Genomic DNA, 6634 nt, shown 5'->3' on the forward strand with positions numbered 1-6634 from the left:
GGCCGACTCGACGGCAAACAACAACAACAACAACAACTGAAGAACAAATTTGATGCAGTGAACACCAAAGACAGAAAACCAGACAAGCTGTCAAATGGTCATTAAAAAGACAGGAAAGGAAGCAAATACCAAAATGGATGTCAGAATAGATGCGGAAACTTGCTTTTGAATGGAGAGTAGCTTAAGCAAATGGAAGAAATGATGACATAAAAGAGCTGAACAGAAAATTTCAAAAGGCAGATTGGGAAGACAAAGTAAAGTATCATAATGAAATGTACAAAGACCTGGAGTTAGAAAACCAAAAAGGAAGAACAGACTCAGCATTTCTCAAGCTGAAAGAACTGAAGAAAAAAGTCAAGCCTTGAGTTGCAATATCAAATGAAGGATTCTATGGGCAAAATATTGAATGATGCAGGAAGCATCAAAAGAAGATGGAAGGAATGTAAAGTCATTTTACCAAAAAGAATTGGTTGATGTTCAACTATTTCAGGTGGTAGCATATGATCAAGAACCAATGGTATTAAAGGAAGAGGTCCAAGCTACAATGAAAGAATCAGCCCAAAACAAGGCTACAGGAATTGATGAAATACCAATTTAGATGTTTCAATAAATTGATGCAGTGCTGAATGAACTTAGTTGATGGCTCACAACAACAACAACAACAACAAAACTACCATTATACTTTATAGCCATCTTATTTTATGGAAGCTGTTGAATTCTCCATATTAATTTCATATACTGATATTTCACTGATTTTTCTGTTTTTAGCAATTATTCAGGTATTAGGGCTTGGGCTATGATAAATGTATTTTATGACATTAGAAAAATAACCATGTCCTCTTATTTTGATTGTTTTCATTTTTAATCAAGTATGATTGATATATTTTGCCAAATGACTATTTGTGTCTGTAGAGATGATCACACAAATGTTTCTATTTTCATACTAGTATATAAACATAAGGAGCACTGGCAGTGTAATGGTCAAATACTCAGCTGCTAACTGAAAGGTCAGGGGTTTGAACCTATTGGTTCCATGGGAGAAAAGACTTGGCCATCTGCTCCCTTAAGAATTTCAGCCTAGGAAACTGTAGGGTCATTATAAGTCAAGATTGATTCAAAGTAACCTGATGACAACAACATGCTAAAACTATTGATACATTTCCTTGATTGTTCTAATAAATCTCACATTGCCCAAAACTGTAATTCTTTTAACAAGTAACTGCATTCTGTTTAGTAATGTTTTGTGTAGGATTTTCTCAGTGGTAATCCATTACGTGAGATTATGGCCAACAAGCATAGTGGCTAAGACACTTGACTGCTAACCAGAAGGATGGCAGTTCAAACCCACCAGCCACTCCTCAGAAGGAAGGTTGGGCAATCCTACTTCCGTAGTGATACTGCCTTGGAAATCCAAGGAGGGGTTGCTATGAGTCGGGGATGACTCAACGGCAAATAACAACAACAACAACAATATTATTGGTGTTAGACATCTATCAATTGACTATTTCTATTTCTTCTTTACATTTTCCTTCACACCGTTTGTCCATTTCTCATTTTTTATTGATTAGTAAGAGCTCTTTATATATGCTTGAAATTAGTCTTTTATCTGTTGCATATATTGTGAGTAATTTATCCTAAGCCATCACTGATCTTTTCCCCTTAAATTCACTACTACAAAAGTTTTAATTTTATGAAGTCAAAGCTTTCTTTTATGAACTCAAAGCTCTCCATACTTATTTTTTGACTTCTGATTTTATTGCATTTATTTATCATTTAATAAAGAGAATCAAATAAAATTATACCTATAAAATTTATGGCAAAAAGTCCCTGCATTGGGTCCTGGCTCCCTAGTTTTGGTGACTGAAGGCAATGGAAAGCTTTGACACCTAGAATTCCTAGGGTGTTGAGAGCATTACTTATCCAAAAACCTTTTGTTGTTTTTGAAAATCTTGTTTAAGTATTTGAAACTTCCCCTTATGAACATCTGCCAGACCAGTATATTTACAGAGTATGAGGGTTTAAAAGATTACTAGAGTCATTATGCTGACCACAAACTCTCAACGTCTATAACTAAGCAGAGTAAGAAAATGAGAGGCTAACCCTGGAACATTCTGTAGACAGCTGGGATTCTAATTATTTTAATATATCACTATTATTTTTTTTTTTTACAAAAATTCTCACTTAAAAATATGTATAACTTTGGATGGAAACAGCATGTGGAATATTAATTAAAGATGTTAAATCTATTACATTTCAGTTAATCCATGTTTTCCTTCAGTCCCTATTTCACACGTTCATGTCTTTCTTCACTGTTTTTATAAGATCCTTTTTTAAAAAAGTGTGCTATTCCTTGCTTATGTTTCCAATCTTGTTCCTTCAGAATTGGGCAATTTCTCTGCTGCATGCCTTGGGAACTTGGCCTAATTATTTCCTTTTTTATACCCTTCCTATTGGCCAATACCAATCCTGATATGGAATGTTTACATGATGGTAACAATATCTGGCTCATTGGCTCTTCTCCTTTGTGTCTTAAATATTTTGCCTAAATAAGCAAGTGGTCCACGTCTTTTGTTGATAGAGAAATCTACCTTCCTGAAGCTCTTCATTGCTAACAATGTTCTTTCATTTAACACTTTCTCTGTCTTTAGTATGTGTTCTTTCATAGATAACATTAAACCCTACATAGACAAAGCAGATCTATGTATTTTGAACCTCTTCACTATTATAATACCTACCTAGCCAAGGAAAAGGAACTCTGGTGGTGCACAGCCAAAGGCATTTGACTGCTAACCAGAAGGTTGGTGGTTCAAATCCACCAGCCACTCTGTGGAAGGAAGATTGAGCAATCTACTTCCGTAAAGATTTACCACTTCAGAAATCTAAAGTGGGCCACTATGAGTCAGAATTGACTCAATGGCAGTGAGCCAAGGAAAGGTGCTTAGTAGAATCTAAAACTATGTTTCTATTTTTGTTCTTTCTTTTAAGCAAGCTGTCTTGTCATTGTCCTAAGTTTTTCTTCCTATCTTTCTGCTTTCCATTAACTTTTGCAGTTTCAGTAAGCCCTTCATCAAGAAATGTGTACCTAAACTGGACCTTTGATCATGAATGTTAATTAACTTTTCCTAACTCTGAAGAATTGCCCTAAGGTTCTCTTTCTATCATGAAGCTAAAAGACCCTCTCTAATTGAGGCTAGTGAACCCTAGCATGCACACTAGTTCAAGCTTCCCTTTTTACCCTCCCTGTACCTTCCAGATGCCAGCAAGGAACACTGTAAGGGAAGAAGAAGTAAGCTGTAATTTTCAAAGCTAGAGTCACATTATTTGGGCCACATGTTGCTGTTTACTATGCCTCAGTTTACAATTCTATAAAATAAATGTGCCAAGGACAATCAAGTGTCTTAAGTGGTGCAGGACACAGCAAATGTTAAAATGCAGCAATAGTTGTAGTAAAAGTAGTCAACAGAATATTCATCATAATAGACCTCAGAAAGGATAAAACCAAAAAAAAAAAAAATCACTGCCATCGAGTCAGATCCGATTCATAGCGACTGCTCCTTGAGTTTCTGAGGTGGTATCACTATGGAAGTAGGTTGCTCAACCTTCCAAGGAGTGGCTGGTGGGTTTGAACTGCCAACCTTCTGGTTAGCAGTCAAATGTCTTAGGCATTATGCCACCAGAGCTCCTACAGGTATGATCAATTTGGAAGACTGGAAAAACTCTTCCCTTTAAGAATATTTGTCTGGTCTCAGAAAAATAACTTTATCTTGTCTCAGAGAACTGTATCAGAATGTCAGTGCATTAGTTTCCTATTGCTGCTGTAACTAATTTCTATAAACAATTTAGTGATTTGAAACAATACATATTTATTATTTTACAGCTATGAAAATCAGAAATACAGAATGGGTTTCCTTAAAATCATGCTAAAATTGAGTCATCAGGAGAGCCATATTCCTTCTGGTAGTTTTAAGGGAGAATATGTTTCTTTGGCTTTTGAAGCATGTAGAAGAATGTCTGCATTCTTTGGTTTGTGGCGCCTTCCTCCTTCTTTAATGCCCACCTCTTCCTATCTCTCTCTGACTCTATTCTTCAGCCTCCCTCTTCCTCTTTGTGATTACACTGGGTCTATCCAGATAATCCAGAATAATCTTATATTCAGATTAGTTTATTAGTAACCTTTATTTCATCTCTAATCTTAATTATCACTGGTCACGTAAAAATATATATATTCAGAGGTTATATGTATTAGGGCATAATTATAAGGAGGGACCAGCTTCTGGAGAAAGATACCATGGTTCATAAAGTAGAGTCAGCAAAACAGAGGAAGATGCTCAATGAGATGAATTGGCACAGTGGCTGCAAAAATGGGCTCAAACTACAATAATTATGAAGATAGCACAGGACAGGGAAACGTTTTATTCTGTTGTACATAAGGTTGTTAGAAGTCAGGGCTGACTCACTGCACCTAACAACTACAACAATAGGTATTAGAAAAGGAAGCCTGGAGGCACAACAGTTAAGTGCTCGGCTTCTAATCAAAAGGTCAGTGTTAGAATCTACCAGCTGATCTTTGAAAGAAATGACCTGGTGATCTGCTCACATAAAGATTATAGCCTAGGAAAGCCGACAGGGAAGTTCTGCTCTGTTCCATAAGGTGGTATGAGTTGGGATTCGACTTGATGGCACACAACAACAGGTATTAAGACGTGGACATCTTTGTGTGATCTTTACTTGGACTACCATAGTCAGCCTGCATTGCTTCTGACAGGAACTAAGATTTATGCACAAGGAATGATGAGTATGAAAAAATTTATTGATGCTTGGAAGATCTCTGTGTTGAAGTCATTAATCTCCAGAGATTAATGAACTCAAAAAAATTCCCTGAAGCTTATATTTAAAGGCCACAAGGTGTTAGGGAGCCAGGGAAATTGTACTCTCCTTGGAAACCAGATTTTTTTGGAAAACAGAGATAATAAAAAGTATGTATCAGGCAACAAAGCATATGGAACAAGGGAGGGGGAATAATAAAGGACAAGCTTAATCCCAGAGCTATAGACAAGACAGAGAATGATGCTTAATCCTTACTTAATGTGTGGGATACATTGGAACACAGGCCAATTTTAGCAAACAATTTGAAAGCCCAGGCTTTTCAGTATATGCTTTTATTGTATTTGAAAGAACATCACCTTCTGAGCCACACATCACCTTACACAAGGTTACTAAAGAAATCTATATTTCTTCTTCTATTTTTCCTCATTGATTTAAAGAAGTAATCAGACACAAAGATGATAGCTAAAATGCAATTTGTTTTCTTCTCTGCATCTCCAGTACTTCCCAGTCCAAACCACCACTTTCTCTTGCCCAAGCGGGTAAAATGACCTCCTTTCTGGTCTCCTCATTCCCTCTCTTGTCCCAACACAGTCCATTCTCCACACTGAAACCAATGATCTTCTAAAAATATTAACCATATCACATCATTCCCTGATGAAAGCTTCCTTACATATTCCCAAATGTGAGAATGAAAGCATACTCTGACCATAGTCTCCGATAACACCGTGTAAGTGGACCACCATCCACCTCTCTTTCCTTATCTTGCATTCTCTTCACTGCTTCTCATGCTCCAATCACATGGTTTCCTTCCTGTTCTTTGAACAAATCAGGCTCATTCCAGTCTCAAGGCCTGGCTGTTCCATCTAACAGAAGAATCTGTTCCCAGATCTTTTCACGGCTGCCCCTGTATAGCTATGTTGATATCAGTTCAAAGTTGGCCTCCTCAAGGGAGCATTTCCTGATCACTTACTCTAAATTAGTCCCCCACTGCATACCACTATACGGTAACTGATCTTTATATTTTTATGGTTTTTGTATCATTTATATTTACCTGAAATCATTTTGTCCATTTATTAATTTATTAGTTTGTGGTCTGCACCCCCTCCCCCCTCAGCCGCTCACCAGCACCATGAGTGAGGATCATCGCTGCCTCTCTCGTGGCCGCCGTCCGAGTTGTCAGAATAGTGCAACCACGTATTATGCGCTTCTCAAATATTTTTGAACAAGTAGAAACATATAAATTGAGGGGGCTGTGTTTATTTTAAGAAAACTATATTCACCAGAACAGTGTTTAAAATAGTTAACAAATGCATTTATAATAGCATTTCATTAACAGTCTGTACTTCAGTTTCCTCATCTATAAAATGAGAGGGTTGGACTAGATGGTGAAAAAGGTCCCTCCCAGGAATTACACTTACATGATTATAACTAAAATTAAAAAGATTAAAGCTAATTTTCAAAAGGACAGCAGTGTCCATGTCTATAAATTCAAAAACAATTTGTTCATGTCTGACTCATTCATATTGGAAAGTACCTCTTACTGCTTTTGCTACAGGTTTCTCTGCTTCCCATACTCTCTTCCAGCTAGTACTGATAGAGCACAGGTCAGGCAAAACTGCCCAGCAACACAAATAAATACATCTGCTCCACAATACCAACATTCTGAGACAGCGCTCTACAGAACAAATGAAAAGTTTTATTTCCAGGAAGCTTCCCTTTTCTCCAAAAAATGCTTTAAAGCTTTATTTTATCTCCTACCTGTCACCCCACTTTCCAAGTAGGAGTCCTTGGCTCCATGAATAATGAT

This window comes from Orycteropus afer, unplaced genomic scaffold (assembly GCF_000298275.1).
Source record: "Orycteropus afer afer isolate SDZICR_OR568_19922 unplaced genomic scaffold, OryAfe1.0 scaffold00792, whole genome shotgun sequence".
NCBI classification, from domain to species: domain Eukaryota; kingdom Metazoa; phylum Chordata; class Mammalia; order Tubulidentata; family Orycteropodidae; genus Orycteropus; species Orycteropus afer.